At 40.0% G+C, this 14,708-nt stretch overlaps 1 protein-coding gene across 1 annotated transcript in view; it reads left to right on the forward strand.

The window, feature by feature from the left end:
- STON1 (stonin 1) overlaps window positions 1-14,708 on the forward strand; it is a 61,002-nt gene that overhangs the window by 29,617 nt on the left and 16,677 nt on the right. The gene's annotated exons all lie outside the window — the stretch shown is intronic.

The raw sequence follows: 14,708 nt of genomic DNA on the forward strand, positions 1-14,708 counted from the left end.
GTTCCCTGTGCTATTCAGCAAATCCGTGTTGTTTATCTATTTTATATGTGTTAGTGTCCATCTGTTAATCCCATACTCCCAATTTATCCTTCCCCCACCCCTCCCCTTTGGTAACCATAAGTTTGTTTTCTATGTCTGTGAGTCTGTTTCTGTTTTGCAAATAAGTTCATTTGTACTACTTTCTTAGATATGTGGTATCATATAATATTTGTCTTTCTCCTGGTATGATTTCTTCCGTGGAAGAAGGGGGTCAGGTGCAGGAATTGTGTGTAAGTACAGCCTTTCTCACGTTTGTCGTGACCTGGGGCCCTCCTTTGCTGACCCAACACTTAGAATGGTGGTGGTAATTAATTATTTTAGGGCTTCCCTAAATATTTGAGAAGTTGTTAAATGCTTCTGAATGCCACTGTCACAGGTGTTGAGGTAAAAGGTTGAAAAACCACTGTCTGCCTACAACCTTGTTATTCCTAGTGTAAGCATGTGCATTGACTTTTAATTTGTTCTTAAGTTTACTGGACCCTAATGCTTCTTTGAAAATAGGCAGCTGAAAAGAATGTCTAACAGTCTTAAGGGAAAGCAAACATGCTCCCCTAGAAACCTTCAAACCTCAGAGATTGACTTCTAGAAATTTCCACCATAATACATTTTACTTTTCTCTCTGTGCCTCATTTGGAGTCTTGGTGTCTTGCCCTGTCTGTGAAGTTTGTCTGGAATTGTCTTCTAGGAGTTTCAGGATAATCCAGATTGACTGAAAACAGACCTCTGAAAGGATTAGGGTATGTAAGATAAGATAGAATCCACAGCTGAGGAGAAAGCCAGGGAGTAGAACCAGGGGAATCTTTGCTTCAGAGGAAGGCAGCTGGGGACATGGTCCCAGGAGTCCTGGGTTCCCAGCTCTTCACTAACCAGATCCTGACTTTGGAGATGGCATTCCAATGCTCTCGTCACCTCTGGATTGTTGTAAAGTTTAAATGACATGTTGCCTTGAAAGGGCTCTGGAATGGTAGAATTCAGGGCCCTCTGGGAGGCATAGATTGAAATCCTATTCCATTTGCAATGCAGAAAAAAAAATACTGAGGTTAAATAGGTGTTATTTCTTGAATACTTTTGGATTCCAATGTCCTGAAGTAGATGGCGTGAAGTTGCAGATGATTAAAAGAAGACACATTCTAGATCCCTTGACTCTGAGCTTTCTCATCCCTCCCTGAGACCCAGTGGGCCTTGGACAGACCAATGCTCTGGAGAGGATGTGGCCCCCCCTTTCCCTGCTTGGGGTGGGGATGGGTCAGGAGGGAAGGAAAGTGCTGGTTGGAATTGATTCTAGTTGTTGACTTCGGGAGAACTGCTTGGGGTTGGGGGTGCTTTGAGACTAAAATAGAAAGATGAGGTCATATAGAGAGGGAAGGGGCAAAAGAGGTAAGAGAGAAATGGAAATACGTGTATAAAGGATTGATAAGGGCACAAGACGGGTACAGAAGCGGAGAAAGAGGAGCACAGTGGGAAGCAAACCTGTCCCTGACCACAGAATGCTGGAGTCTTAGCCGCTCACCTCAGAGCAACATCTAAGTGCTGCCTTTTCAACAAGGACAAAGGTTTGGGTTCCTATTGGGCACAATTCTGTTTGGTTGGATTAAACTTATGTTATATTTGCTGAGTGCCTCCCTGTGGAAGAGTCTTACACAGGGCAAAGGGTGCGCTTTGCATAGATTTTGCCTTCAAGGTAGATTTTTTTGCAAGGTGTGCTTTTAAAAAGTTCAAGGGTCACTTAAAAAGTAGTGAGATTGATTTCTTTATTTGGCTTATGGAAGTCACTTTTTTTCTCATAATAAGCAAAAACTCTGAAGAAACCAGTATCACTTCCAAATTTTGAAGCTCCCAATGGAAAATGGATGAAGTGAAATGTTTGGTGTAGATCAGAACAGAATTCAGTCTGAAGCTGAATTATTTCTTCTCTTGGTCTTCTCTTTTTCTTTCCTTTTTATAAACCCAACTAAAGCAAATATTTACACAATCTCTCACCCTATACGAAGAATTATTTTGGCTGAATTCCTTCTGAAGATGGTGGGATGGGATGGATCAAGAAATAGTGTTGCTGATCTCCTGCCTCTGAGCCTCCTGGCTGTGTCCCATGGAAACACTGCTCTTCCTGCTTCGAAGGGAAAGTGCTTTATGGCAACTCGAAACCAAGGGCAGTGACAGTGAAATGCCCTCCAGAGAGAGCCAGCTGGCCTGGGCTGCTGCTCCACTGTGTGTTTTTGTGCCCTCAGGAATGTGTGGGTTTAGCAAATGACAACACTGAGCGTGCCCAGTCCCCAGTGGAGCCCCAGGCCCTCTCTTTCTTTGTGTTGGCTCTTCTCCAAGCTTGACTGACAGCACTGGTTGAGCCTTCATTATCCGCAAGGGGACGTGAGCAAGCGGGTCAGAGGGAGAAAAACATGCCTTTCTCATGGGCTTTATTCCAACAGATTTTGAATTTTCACATCAGTAGATCTTACGGAGTTTTACTTTCTGTCAGTTAGGTTAAAAATCCCAGTGGTAACACAATTTCTGCTTTGGAAAAAAAAGTCAGTTGGATGTCAACCACAATAGAATTATTTTAGAGTTGGAAATGACCTCAGAGATTATTCTACTCTAATCAGTGAATGTCTGGAGGGGCTTAGCACACAGCTTGTAAGTGGCAGAACAGTGACCAGCATTTGGGTACCCAGCCCCTAGGTCAGTGCTGGGGCCTGTACAGCTCATTGCCTCTGATATCGTTAGAATACTTCCAATAATATACGTTGTACTAGATCAGGATGAAGTGACCTGTGTTCAAAATCTGGTTCTTTCCTAGCCTAGGTATATACCCAAGAGAAATGATCACACTGAGACTTCTGCACAAATGCTCATAGCAGGATTATTCATAATGGCCAAAAAATAGAAGCAAACCAAATGTCCCTCAACCGATGAGTGGGTAAACAAAATGTGAGATATTCTCACGATGAAATATTACTCAGCCACAAAGAGGAATGCAGTTCTGATACATGCCACAACATGGATGAACTTTGAAGACATCATGATAAGTGAAGGAAGCCAGGCACAAAAGGCCATATGTTTTAGATTCTATTTAAATGAAATGTCCAGACTAAGCAAATTCATAGGAAAAGAAAGGAGATTGTCAGGGCCTGGGGGAGGAGGAAAATCGGAAGTGACTGCTAATAGGTACAAAGTTTATTTTTAAATTGATAAGAATGTTCTGGAATTAGATAATAGTGATGGTTGCACAACTCTGAATATCACTGAATGAAACATTGGTGAATTGTCATTTTATATATGTGAATTTTTCTATTTATTTATTTATTTATTTATTTATTTATTTAGGCTGCACTGGGTCTTAGTTGCAGCACTGGGGATCTTCATTGTGGCATGCAGGATCTTTAGTTGCGGCATGTGAACTCTTAGTTGCGGCATGCATGCAGGATCTAGTTCCCCGACCAGGGATTGAACCCGAGCCCCCTGCATTGGGAGCATGGATTACCCATTGGACCACCAGGGAAGTTCCTATATATGTGAATTATATATCAATAAACCTATTATAAAAAAAAAATCCTAGTTCTGCCTCTTACCAGTTGGGTGACTTTAGGTAATGACTCTAAATCCAAGTCATCTCAGCCATGAAATGGGAATAATGATATATACCTCCCAGGGTTGTTTTGATAAGTGAGATCATGAATTTGAAAATGCTTCTAAACTGTAAACCTTTGGGGCTGTCAATGGGTTATAAGTTCATTATAAATTGGGTTTTTATCTTCTCCTCCTGTATTTTCTATAGCACTAACAAGGTCTAACTACATAAAAGTCATTCAAATAAAGACTTTTTGAATTGATTCAAAAGCACTGCAATTAAAAAAAAATTTTAAAAATTGGGGTATAGTTGTTTTACAATGTTGTGTTAGTTTCTACTGTACAGCGAAGTGGAGCTCCCTGTGCTGTACAGTGAAGTGGAGTTCCCTGTGCTATACAGCAGGCTTTCATTAGTTATCTATTTTATACATATTAGTGTATATATATCAATCCCAGTCTCCCAATTCATCCCACTCCTCCTTCCCTCCTTTGTGTCCCTACATTTGTTCTCTACATCTGTCTGTCTATTTCTGCCTTGCAAACCGGTTCATCTGTACCATTTTTCTAGATTCCACATATATGCGTTAATATATGATATTTGTTTTTCTCTTTCTGACTTATTTCACTCTGTATGACAGTCTCTAGGTCCATCCACGTCTCTACAAATGACCCAATTTCGTTCTGTTTTATGTCTGAGTAATATTCCATTGTGTATCTGTACCACATCTTCTTTATCCATTCATCTGTCGATGGGCATTTAGGTTGCTTCCATGACCTGGCTTTTGTAAATAGTGCTGCAATGAACATTGGGGTGCATGTATCTTTTTTGAATTATGGTTTTCTCTGGGTATATGCCCAGTAGTGGGGTTGCTGGGTCATATGGTAATTGTATTTTTAGATTTTTAAGGAACCTCTGTACTGTTCTCCATAGTGGCTGTATCAATTTACATAACCACCAGCAGTGCAAGAGGGTTCCCTTTTCTCCACACCCTCTCCAGCATTTGTTTTTTGTAGATTTTCTGATAATGCCCATTCTAACCAGTGTGAGGTGACACCTCACTGTAGTTTTGATTTGCATTTCTCTAATGATTAGTGATGTTGAGCAGCTTTTCATGTGCTTCTTGGCTGTCTGTATGTCTTCATTGGAGAAATGTCTGTTTAGGTCTTCTGCCCATTTTTTGATTGCGTTGTTTTTGTAATATTGAGTTGCATGAGCTCTTTATATATTTTGTAGAGTAATCCTTTGTCCACTGATTCGTTTGCAAATATTTTCTCCCATTCTGAGGGTTGTCTTTTTGTCTTGTTTATAGTTTCCTTTGCTGTGCAAAAGCTTTGAAGTTTCATTAGGTCCCATTTTTTTTTTTCCATTACTCTAGGAGGTGGGTCAAAAAAGATCTTGCTGTGATTTATGTCAAAGAGTGTTCTTCCTATGTTTCCCTCTAAGAGTTTTATAGTGTCCGGTCTTACATTTAGCTCTCTAATCCATTTTGAGTTTTTTTTGTTTTATTTTTAATTTTTTTGCAGTACGCAGGCTTCTCACTGTTGTGGCCTCTCCCGTTGCAGAGCACAGGCTCCGGATGCACAGGCTCAGCGGCCATGGCTCACGGGCCCAGCCGTTCCGCGGCATGTGGGATCCTCCCAGACCGGGGCACGAACCCGTGTCCCCTGCCTCAGCAGGCGGACTCTCAACCACTGTGCCACCAGGGAAGCCCTGAGTTTATTTTTATATGTGGTGTTCGGGAGTGTTCTAGTTTCATTTTTTCTCATGTAGCTGTCCAGTTTTCCCAGCACCACTTATTGAAAAGACTGTCTTTTCTTCAATGTATATCCTTGCCTCCTTTGTGATAGATTAGTTGACCATAGGTGTGTGGATTCATCTCTGGGCTTTCTATCCTGTTCCATTGATCTGTATTTCTGTTTTTGTGCCAGTACCATATTGTCTTGATTACTGTAGCTTCATAGTATAGTGTGAAGTAAGGCAGTCTGATTCTTCCAGCTCCGTTTTTTTCCCTCAAGATTGCTTTGGCTATTTGAGGTCTTTTGTGTTTCCATACAAATTGGACAATTTTTTGTTCTAGTTCTTTAAAAAATGCAATTGCTAATTTGATAGGGATTGCATTGAATCTGTAGATTGCTTTGGGTAGTGTAGTCATTTTCACAATATTGATTCTTCCAATCCAAGAACATGGATTGTTGTTATCTCTCCATCTGTTGGTATCATCTTTAATTTCTTTCAACAGTGTCTTATAGTTTTCTGCATACAGGTCTTTTGTCTCTCTAGGTAGGTTTATTCCTAGGTATTTTATTCTTTTTGTTGCAATGGTAAATGGGAGTGTTTCCTTAATTTCTCTTTCAGATTTTTCATCACTAGTGTATAGAAATGCAAGAGATTTCTGTGCATTAATTTTGTATCCTGCTACTTTACCAAATTCATTGATTAGCACTAGTAGTTTTCTGGTAGCATCTTTAGGATTCTCAGTGTATAGTATCATGACATCTGCAAACAGTGACAGCTTTACTTCTTCTTTTCTGATTTGGATTCTTTTTATTTCTTTTTCTTCTCTGATTGCTGTGGCTAAAACTTCCAAATGGTTTCTGTTTTTCACCATTGAGAACGATGTTGGCTGTGGGTTTGTCATATATGGCCTTTATTATGTTGAGGTAAGTTCCCTTTAGGCCTACTTTCTGGAGGGTTTTTATCATAAATGGGTGTTGAACTTCGTCGAAAGCTTTTTCTGCATCTATTGAGATGATCATATGGTTTTTCTCCTTCAGTTTGTTAATATGGTGTATCACATTGATTGATTTGCGTATATTGAAGAATCCTTGCATTCCTGGGATAAATCCCACTTGATCATGGTGTATGATCCTTTTAATGTGCTGTTGGATACTGTTTGCTAGTATTTTGTTGAGGATGTTTGCATCTATGTTCATCAGTGATATTGGCCTGTAGTTTTCTTTGTTTGTGACATCTTTGTCTGGTTTTGGTATCAGGGTGATGGTGGCCTTGTAGAATGGCTTTGGGAGTGTTCCTCCCTCTGCTATATTTTGGAAGAGTTTGAGAAGGATAGGTGTTAGCTCTTCTCTAAATGTTTGGTAGAATTCGCCTGTGAAGCCATCTGGTCCTGGGCTTTTGTTTGTTGGCAGATTTTTAATCACAGTCTCAATTTCAGTTCTTGTGATTGGTCTGTTTATATTTTCTATTTCTTTCTCGTTCAGTCTTGGAAGATTGTGCTTTTCTAAGAATTTGCCCATTTCTTCCAGGTTATCCATTTTATTGACATATAGTTGCTTGTAGTAATCTCTCACGATCCTTTATATTTCTGCAGTGTCAGTTGTTACTTCTCCTGTTTTCATTTCTAATTCTATTGATTTGAGTCTTCTCCCTTTCTTTCTTGATGAGTCTGGCTAAAGGTTTATCGATTTTGTTTATCTTCTCAAAGAACCCGCTTTTAGTTTTATTGATCTTTGCTATTGTTTCCTTCAATTCTTTTTCCTTTATTTCTGATCTTATCTTTATGATTTCTTTCCTTCTGCTAACTTTTGGATTGTTTTGTTCTTCTTTCTCTAATTGCTTTAGGTGTAAGGTTAGGTTGTTTATTTGAGATGTTTTTTGTTTCTTGAGGTAGGATTGTATTGCTCTAAACTTCCCTCTTAGAACTGCTTTTTCCTCATCCCAGAGGTTTTGGGTTGTCTTGTTTTCATTGCCATTTGTTTCTAGGTATTTTTTGATTTCCTCTTTGATTTCTTCAGTGATCTCTTGGTTATTTAGTAGTGTATTGTTTAGCCTCTATGTGTTTTTGTGGTTTTTTTGTGGTATGCGGGCCTCTTACTGTTGTGGCTTCTCCTGTTGCGGAGCACAGGCTCTGGACACACAGGCTCAGTGGCCATGGCTCACGGGCCCAGCCGCTCCGCGGCACGTGGGATCTTCCCGGACCGGGGCACGAACCCGTGTCCCCTGCATTGGCAGGCGGACTCTCAACCACTGTGCCACCAGGGAAGCCCCATGTGTTTGTATTTTTAACAGATTTTTCTTGTAATTGATGTCTAGTCTCATAGCATTGTGGTCGGAAAGGATACTTGATATGATTTCAGTTTTCTTAAATTTACCAAGGCTTGATTTATGACCCAGGATATGATCTATCCTGAAGAATATTCCATGAGCAGTTGAGAAGAAACTGTATTCTGTTGTTTTTGGATGGAAGGTCCTATTAATATCAATTAAGTCCATCTTGTATAATGTATCATTTAAAGCTTGTGTTTTCTTATTTATTTTCATTTTGGATGATCTGTCCATTGGTGAAAGTGGGGTGTTAAAGTCCCCTACTATGCTTGTGTTACTGTCGATTTCCCCTTTTATGGCTGTTAGCATTTGCTTTATATATTGAGGTGCTCCTATGTTGGGTGCATAAATATTTACAATTGTTATATCTTCTTCTTGGATCGATCCCTTGATCATTATGTAGTGTCCTTCTTTGTCCCTTCTAATAGTCTTTATTTTAAATTCAATTTTTTTGATATGAGAATTGCTACTCCATCTTTCTTTTCATTTCCATTTGCATGGACTATCTTTTTCCATCCCCTCACTTTCAGTCTGTATGTGTCCCTAGGCCTCAAGTGGGTCTCTTGTAGACAGCATATACACGGGTCTTGTTTTTGTATCCATTCAGCCAGTCTATATCTTTTGGTGGGAGCATTTAATCCATTTACATTTAAGGTAATTATTGATATGTATGTTCCTATTACCATTTTCTTAACTGTTTTGGGTTTGTTATTGTAAGTCTTTTGCTTCTCTCATGTTTTCTGCCTAGAGAAGTTCCTTTAGCATTTGTTGTAAAGATGGCTTGGTGGTGCTGAATTCTCTTAGCTTTTGCTTGTCTCTAAAGGTTTTAATTTCTCCATCAAATCTGAATGAGATCCTTGCTGGGTAGAGTGATCTTGGTTGTAGCTTTTCCCCTTTCATCACTTTATGTCCTGCCAGTCCTTTCTGGCTTACAGAGTTTCTGCTGAAAGATCTGCTGTTAACCTTATGGAGATTTCCTTGTATGTTATTTGTTGCTTTTCCCTTGCTGCTTTTATTTTTTCTTTGTATTTAATTTTTCATAGTTTGAGTAATATGTGTCTTGGCATGTTTCTCCATGGATTTATCCTGTATGGGACTCTCTGCGCTTCCTGGACTTGATTGACTATTTCCTTCCCCATATTAGGGAAGTTTTCAACTATAATCTCTTGAAATATTTTCTCAGTCCCTTTCTTTTTCTCTTCTTCTTCTGGGACCTCTATAATTCACATGTTGGTGCATTTAATGTTGTTCCAGAGGTCACTGACCCTATTCTCAATTCTTTTCTTTCTTTTTTCTTTATTCTGCTCTGTGGTAGTTATTTCCACTATTTTATCTTCCCTGTCACTTATCCGTTCTTCTGCCTCAGTCATTCTGCTATTGATTCCTTCTAGAGAATTTTTAATTTCATTTATTGTGTTGTTCATCATTGTTTGTTTGCTCTTTAATTCTTCTAGTTCCTTGTTAAACGTTTCTCGTATTTTCTCCATTCTATTTCCAAGATCTTGGATCATCTTTACTATCATTATTCTGAATTCATTTTCAGGTAGACTGCCTATTTCCTCTTCATTTGTTTGGTCTGGTGGGTTTTTACATTGCTCCTTCATCTGCTGTGTGTTTCTCTGTCTTCTCATTTTTCTTAACTTACTGTGTTTGGGGTCTCCTTTTTGCAGGCCGCCAGTTTGTAGTTCCTGTTGTTTTTGGTGTCTGCCCCCAGTGCCTATGGTTTGGTTGAATGGGTTGTGGAGGCTTCCTGATGGGGGGGACTGGTACCTGTGTTCTGGGGGATGAGGCTGTATCTTGTCTTCCTGGTGGGCAGGACCACATCCGGTGGTGTGTTTTGGGGTGTCTGTGACCTTATTATGATTTTAGGCAGTCTCTCTTCTAATGGGTGGGATTGTGTTCCTGTCTTGCTAGTTGTTTGGCATAGGGTGTCCAGCATTGTAGCTTGCTGGTTGTTGAGTGGAGCTGGGTCTTAATGTTGAGATGGAGATCTCTGGGAGAGCTTTTGCCGTTTCATATTATGTGGAGCCGGGAGGTCTCTGGTGGACCAATGTCCTGAACTTGGCTCTCCTACCTCTGAGGCACAGTCCTCACACATGGCTGGAGCCCCAAGACCCTATCAGCCACACGGCTCAGAAGAAAAGAGAGAAAATAAGAAAGGAAGAGAGAAAAAAATAATAAATAAAATAGTTATTAAAATAAAAAATAAAAGAATTATTAAAAATAAAAAAATTAAAATATAATAAAAAGTAAAAAAGAAGAGAGCAGCCAAACCAAAAAACAAGTCCGCCAATGATAACAAGCACTAAAAACTGTACAAAAAAACCCCCAAAACAAACAAAGAAAACGGACAGACAGAACCCTAGGACAAATGGTAAAAGCGAAGCTATACAGACAAAATCACACAAAGAAGCATACACATACACACTCACAAAAAAGAAAAAGGAAAAAAATATATCTATTTATAAAAAAAAAGGAAGAGAGCAACCAAATCAATAAACAAATCTACCAATGATAATAACTCTAAATACTAAACTACAATAAACATAAAACCAGAAACAAATTAGATGCAGATAGCAAATTCCAAGTCTACAGTTGCTCCCGAAGTTCACTGCCTCAATTTTGGGATGATTCGTTGTCTATTCAGGTATTCCACAGATGCAAGGTACATCAAGTTGATTGTGGAGATTTAATCTGCTGCTCTTACTGCTGCTGGGGAAAATTTCCCTTTCTCTTCTTTGTTCACACAGCTCCTGGGGTCCAGCTTTGGATTTGGCCCCGCCTCTGCATTTGGGTCGCCTGAGGGCATCTGTTCTTCCCTCAGACAGGATGGGGTTAAAATAGCAGCTGATTAGGGGGCTCTGGCTCACTCAGGCTGGGGGGAGGGAGGGGTAGAGAATGCGGAGTGAGCCTGCGGTGGCAGAAGCCTGCGTGACATTGCAACAGCCTGAGATGCGCTGTGTGTTCTCTTGGGGAAGTTGTCCCTGGATCACAGGCCCCTGGCAGTGGTGGGCTGCACAGGTTCCCGGGAGGGGAGGAGTGGATAGTGACCTGTGCTCGCACACAGGCTTCTTGGTGGTGGCAGCAGCAGCCTTAGCGTTTCATGCCCGTCTCTGGTGTCTGCACTGGTAGCTGGCTTGCACCCATCTCTAAAGCTTGTTAAGGTGGTGCTCTGAATCCCCTCTCCTCGCACACCCCAAAACAATGGTCTCTTGCCTCTTATGCAGTTCCATAGTTTTTCCCAGACTCCCTCCTGGCTAGCTGTGGCACACCAGCCCCCTTCAGGCTGTGTTCATGCAGCCAACCCCAGTTCTCTCCCTGGGATCTGACCTCCGAAGCCAGAGCCTCAGCTCCCAGCCCCCACCTGCCCCTGCAAGTGAGCAGACAAGCCTGTCAGACTGGTGAGTGCTGGTTGGCATGGATCCTCTGTGCAGGAATCTCTCTGCTTTGCCCTCCGCACCCCTGTTGCTGCGCTCTCCTCTGTGGCTCTGAAGCTTCCTCCCCCACCCCCCTGTCTCCACTAGTGAAAGGGCTTCCTAGTGTGTGGAAACTTTTCCTCCTTCACAGCTCCCTCCCAGAGGTGCAGGTCCTGTCCCTATTCTTTTGTCTCAGTTTTTCCTTTTTTCTTTTGCCCTACCCAGGTACGTGGGGAGTTTCTTGCCTTTTGGGAAGTCTGAGGTCTTCTGCCAGTGTTCAGTAGGTGTTCTATAGGAGTTCTTCCACATGTAGATGTATTTCTGATGTATTTGTGGGGAAGAAGGTGATCTCCACGTCTTACTCCTCCACCATCTTGAAGGCCTCCCGACAAAAGCTTTCTCTGCATCTACTGAGATGATCATATGGTTTTTATTCTTCAGTGTGTTAATATGGTGTATCACATTGATTGATTTGCATATATTGAAGAATCCTTGCATCCCTGGGATAAATCCCACTTGATCATGGTGTATGATCCTTTTAATGTGTTGTTGGGTTCTGTTTGCTAGTATTTTGTTGAGGATTTTTGCATCTATATTCATCAGTGACATTGGTCTGTAATTTGCTTTTTTTGTAGAATTGGTCTGTAATTTTCCTTTTTTTTGGTAGTATCTTTGGTTTTGGTTTCAGGATGATGGTGACCTCATGGAATGAGTTTGGGAGTGTTCCTTCCTTTGCAATTTTTTGGAAGAGTTTGAGAAGGATGGGTGTTTGCTTTTCTCTAAATGTTTGATAAAATTCACCTGTAAAGCCATCCGGTCATGGACTTTTGTTTGTTGGAAGATTTTTAATCACAGTTTCAATTTCATTACTTGTGATTGGTCTGTTCATATTTTCTATTTCTTCCTGGTTCAGTCTTGGAAGGTTATACCTTTCTAAGAATTTGTCCATTTCTTCCAGGTTGCCCATTTGATTGGCATATAGTTGCTTGTAGTAGTCTCTAAGGATGCTTTGTATTTCTGCGGTGTCTGTTGTAACTTCTCCTTTTTCATTTCTCATTTTATTGATTTGAGTCCTCTCCCTCTTTTTCTTGATGAGGCTGGCTAAAGGTTTATCAACTTTGTTTATCTACTCAAAGAACCTGCTTTTAGTTTTATTGATCTTTGCTACTGTTTTCTTTGTTTCTATTTCATTTATTTCTGCTCTGATCTTGATGATTTCTTTCCTTCTACTAACTTTGGGTTTTGTTTGTTCTTCTTTCTCTAGTTCCTTTAGGTGTAAGTTGAGATTGCTTATTTGAGATTTTTCTTGTGTCTCAAGGTAGGATTTATTGCTATAAACTTCCCTTTTAGAACTGCTTTTGCTGCATCCCATAGGTTTTGGATCATTGTGTTTTCGTTGCCCTTTGTCTCTAGGTATTTTTTGATTTCCTCTTTGATTTCTTCAGTGATCTCTTGGTTATTTAGTAACGTATTGTTTAGCCTCCATGTGTTTGTGTTTTTTTACGTTTTTTTCCCTGTAATTGATTTCTAATCTCATAGCGTTGTGGTTGGAAAAGATGCTTGATATGATTTCAATTTTCTTAAATTTACCGAGGCTTGATTTGTGACCCAAGATGTGATCTATCCTGAAGAATGTTCCTTGTGCACTTGAGAAGAAAGTGTAATCTACTGTTTTCAGATGGAATGTCCTATAAATATCAATTAAATCTATCTGGTTTATTGTATCTTTTAAATCAATTTAGTATCAATTAAATCTGTCTAGTCTATTGTGTTTCCTTATTAATTTTCTGTCTGGATGGTCTGTCCATTGGTGTAAGTGAGGTGTTAAAGTCCCCCACTATTATTATAAAAGATTTCCTCTTTTATATCTGTTAGCATTTGCCTCATGTATTGAGGTGCTCCTATGTTTGGTACACATATAATTATTTATTTATTTATTTATTTAATTTATTTTATTTTATTTTTTGCTGTACGTAGGCCTCTCACTGTTGTGGCCTCTCCTGTTGTGGAGCACAGGCTCCAGACGTGCAGGCCCAGCGGCCATGATTAGCACTAGTCTGTATGTGTCTCTAGGTTTGAAGTGAGCCTCTTGTAGACAGCATATATATGGGTCTTGTTTTCGTATCCCTTCAGCAAGGCTGTGTCTTTTGGTTGGAGCATTTAATCCATTCACATTTACAGTAATTATTGATATGTGTGTTCCTATTACCATTGTCTTAATTGTTTTGGATTTGTTTTCGTAGGTCCTTTTCTTCTCTTGTGTTTCCCACTTAGAGAAGTTCCTTTAGCATTTGTTGTAAAGCTGGTTTGGTGGTGCTGAATTCTCTTAGCTTTTGCTTGTCTGTAAAACTTTTGATTTCTCCATCAAGTCTGAATGAGATCATTTCTGGGTAGAGTAATCTTAGTTGTAAGTTCTTCCCTTTCATCACTTTAAATATATCATGCCACTCCATTCTGGCTTGTAGAGTTTCTGCTGAGAAATCAGCTGTTAACCTTTTGGGAGTTACCTTTTATGTTATTTGTCATTTTTCCCATGTTGCTTTTAATAATTTTTCTTTGTCTTTAATTTTTGTCACTTTGATTACTATGTGTCTCAGCATGTTTCTCCTTGAGTTTATCCTGCCTGGGGTTGTCTGCACTTCCTGGACTTGGGTGACTATTTCCTTTCTCATGTTAGGGAAGTTTTTGACTATAATCTCTTCAGATATTTTCTTGGGCCCTTTCTCTCGCTCTTCTCCTTCTGGGACCCCTATAATGTGAATGTTGGTGCATTTACTGTTGTCCCAGAGGTCTCTTAGGCTGTCTTTATTTCTTTTCATTGTTTTTTCTTTATTCTGTTCCACGTCAGTGAATTCCACCATTCTGTCTTCCAGGTCACTTATCCATTCTTCTGCCTCAGTTATTATGCTACTGATTGCTTCTAGTGTATTTTTCATTTCAGTTATTGTATTGTTCATCTCTGTTTGTTTGTTCTTTAATTCTTCTAGGTGTTTGTTCTTTAATTCTTCTAGGTCTTTGTTAAACATTTCTTGCATCTTCTTGATCTTTGCCTCCATTCTTTTTCTGAGGTCCTGGATCATCTTCATTATCATTATTCTGAATTCTTTTTCTGGAGGGTTGCCTATCTCCACTTCATTTAATTGCTTTTCTCGGGTTTTATCTTGTTCCTTCATTTGGTACATAGCCCTCTGCCTTTTCATTTTGTCTGTCTGTCTGTGATTGTGGTTTTTGTTCCACAGGCTGCAGAATTGTAGTTATTCTTCCTTCTGTTGTCTCCCCTCTCTGTCTTAAGATATTTTCTAATTTCCTTTTTGATTTCTTCTTTGACCCATTGGTTGTTGAAGAGTGTAGTGCTTAATTTCCACATGCTTGTGAATTTTTCAGTTTTTTTCTGTTCTTGATTTTCAGTTTCATTCTATTGTGGTTGAAAAAGATACTTGATATGATTTCAGTCTTCTTAAATTTTTGAGACTTTTTTTTTTTTGCGGTATGCGGGCCTCTCACTTTTGTGGCCTCTCCCGTTGCGGAGCACAGGCTCCGGACGCACAGGCTCAGTGACCATGGCTCACGGGCCCAGCCGCTCCGCGGCATGCGGGATGTTCCCGGACCAGGGCACGAACCCGTGT

This window comes from Mesoplodon densirostris, chromosome 14 (assembly GCF_025265405.1).
Source record: "Mesoplodon densirostris isolate mMesDen1 chromosome 14, mMesDen1 primary haplotype, whole genome shotgun sequence".
Classification (NCBI taxonomy): Eukaryota; Metazoa; Chordata; class Mammalia; order Artiodactyla; family Ziphiidae; genus Mesoplodon; species Mesoplodon densirostris.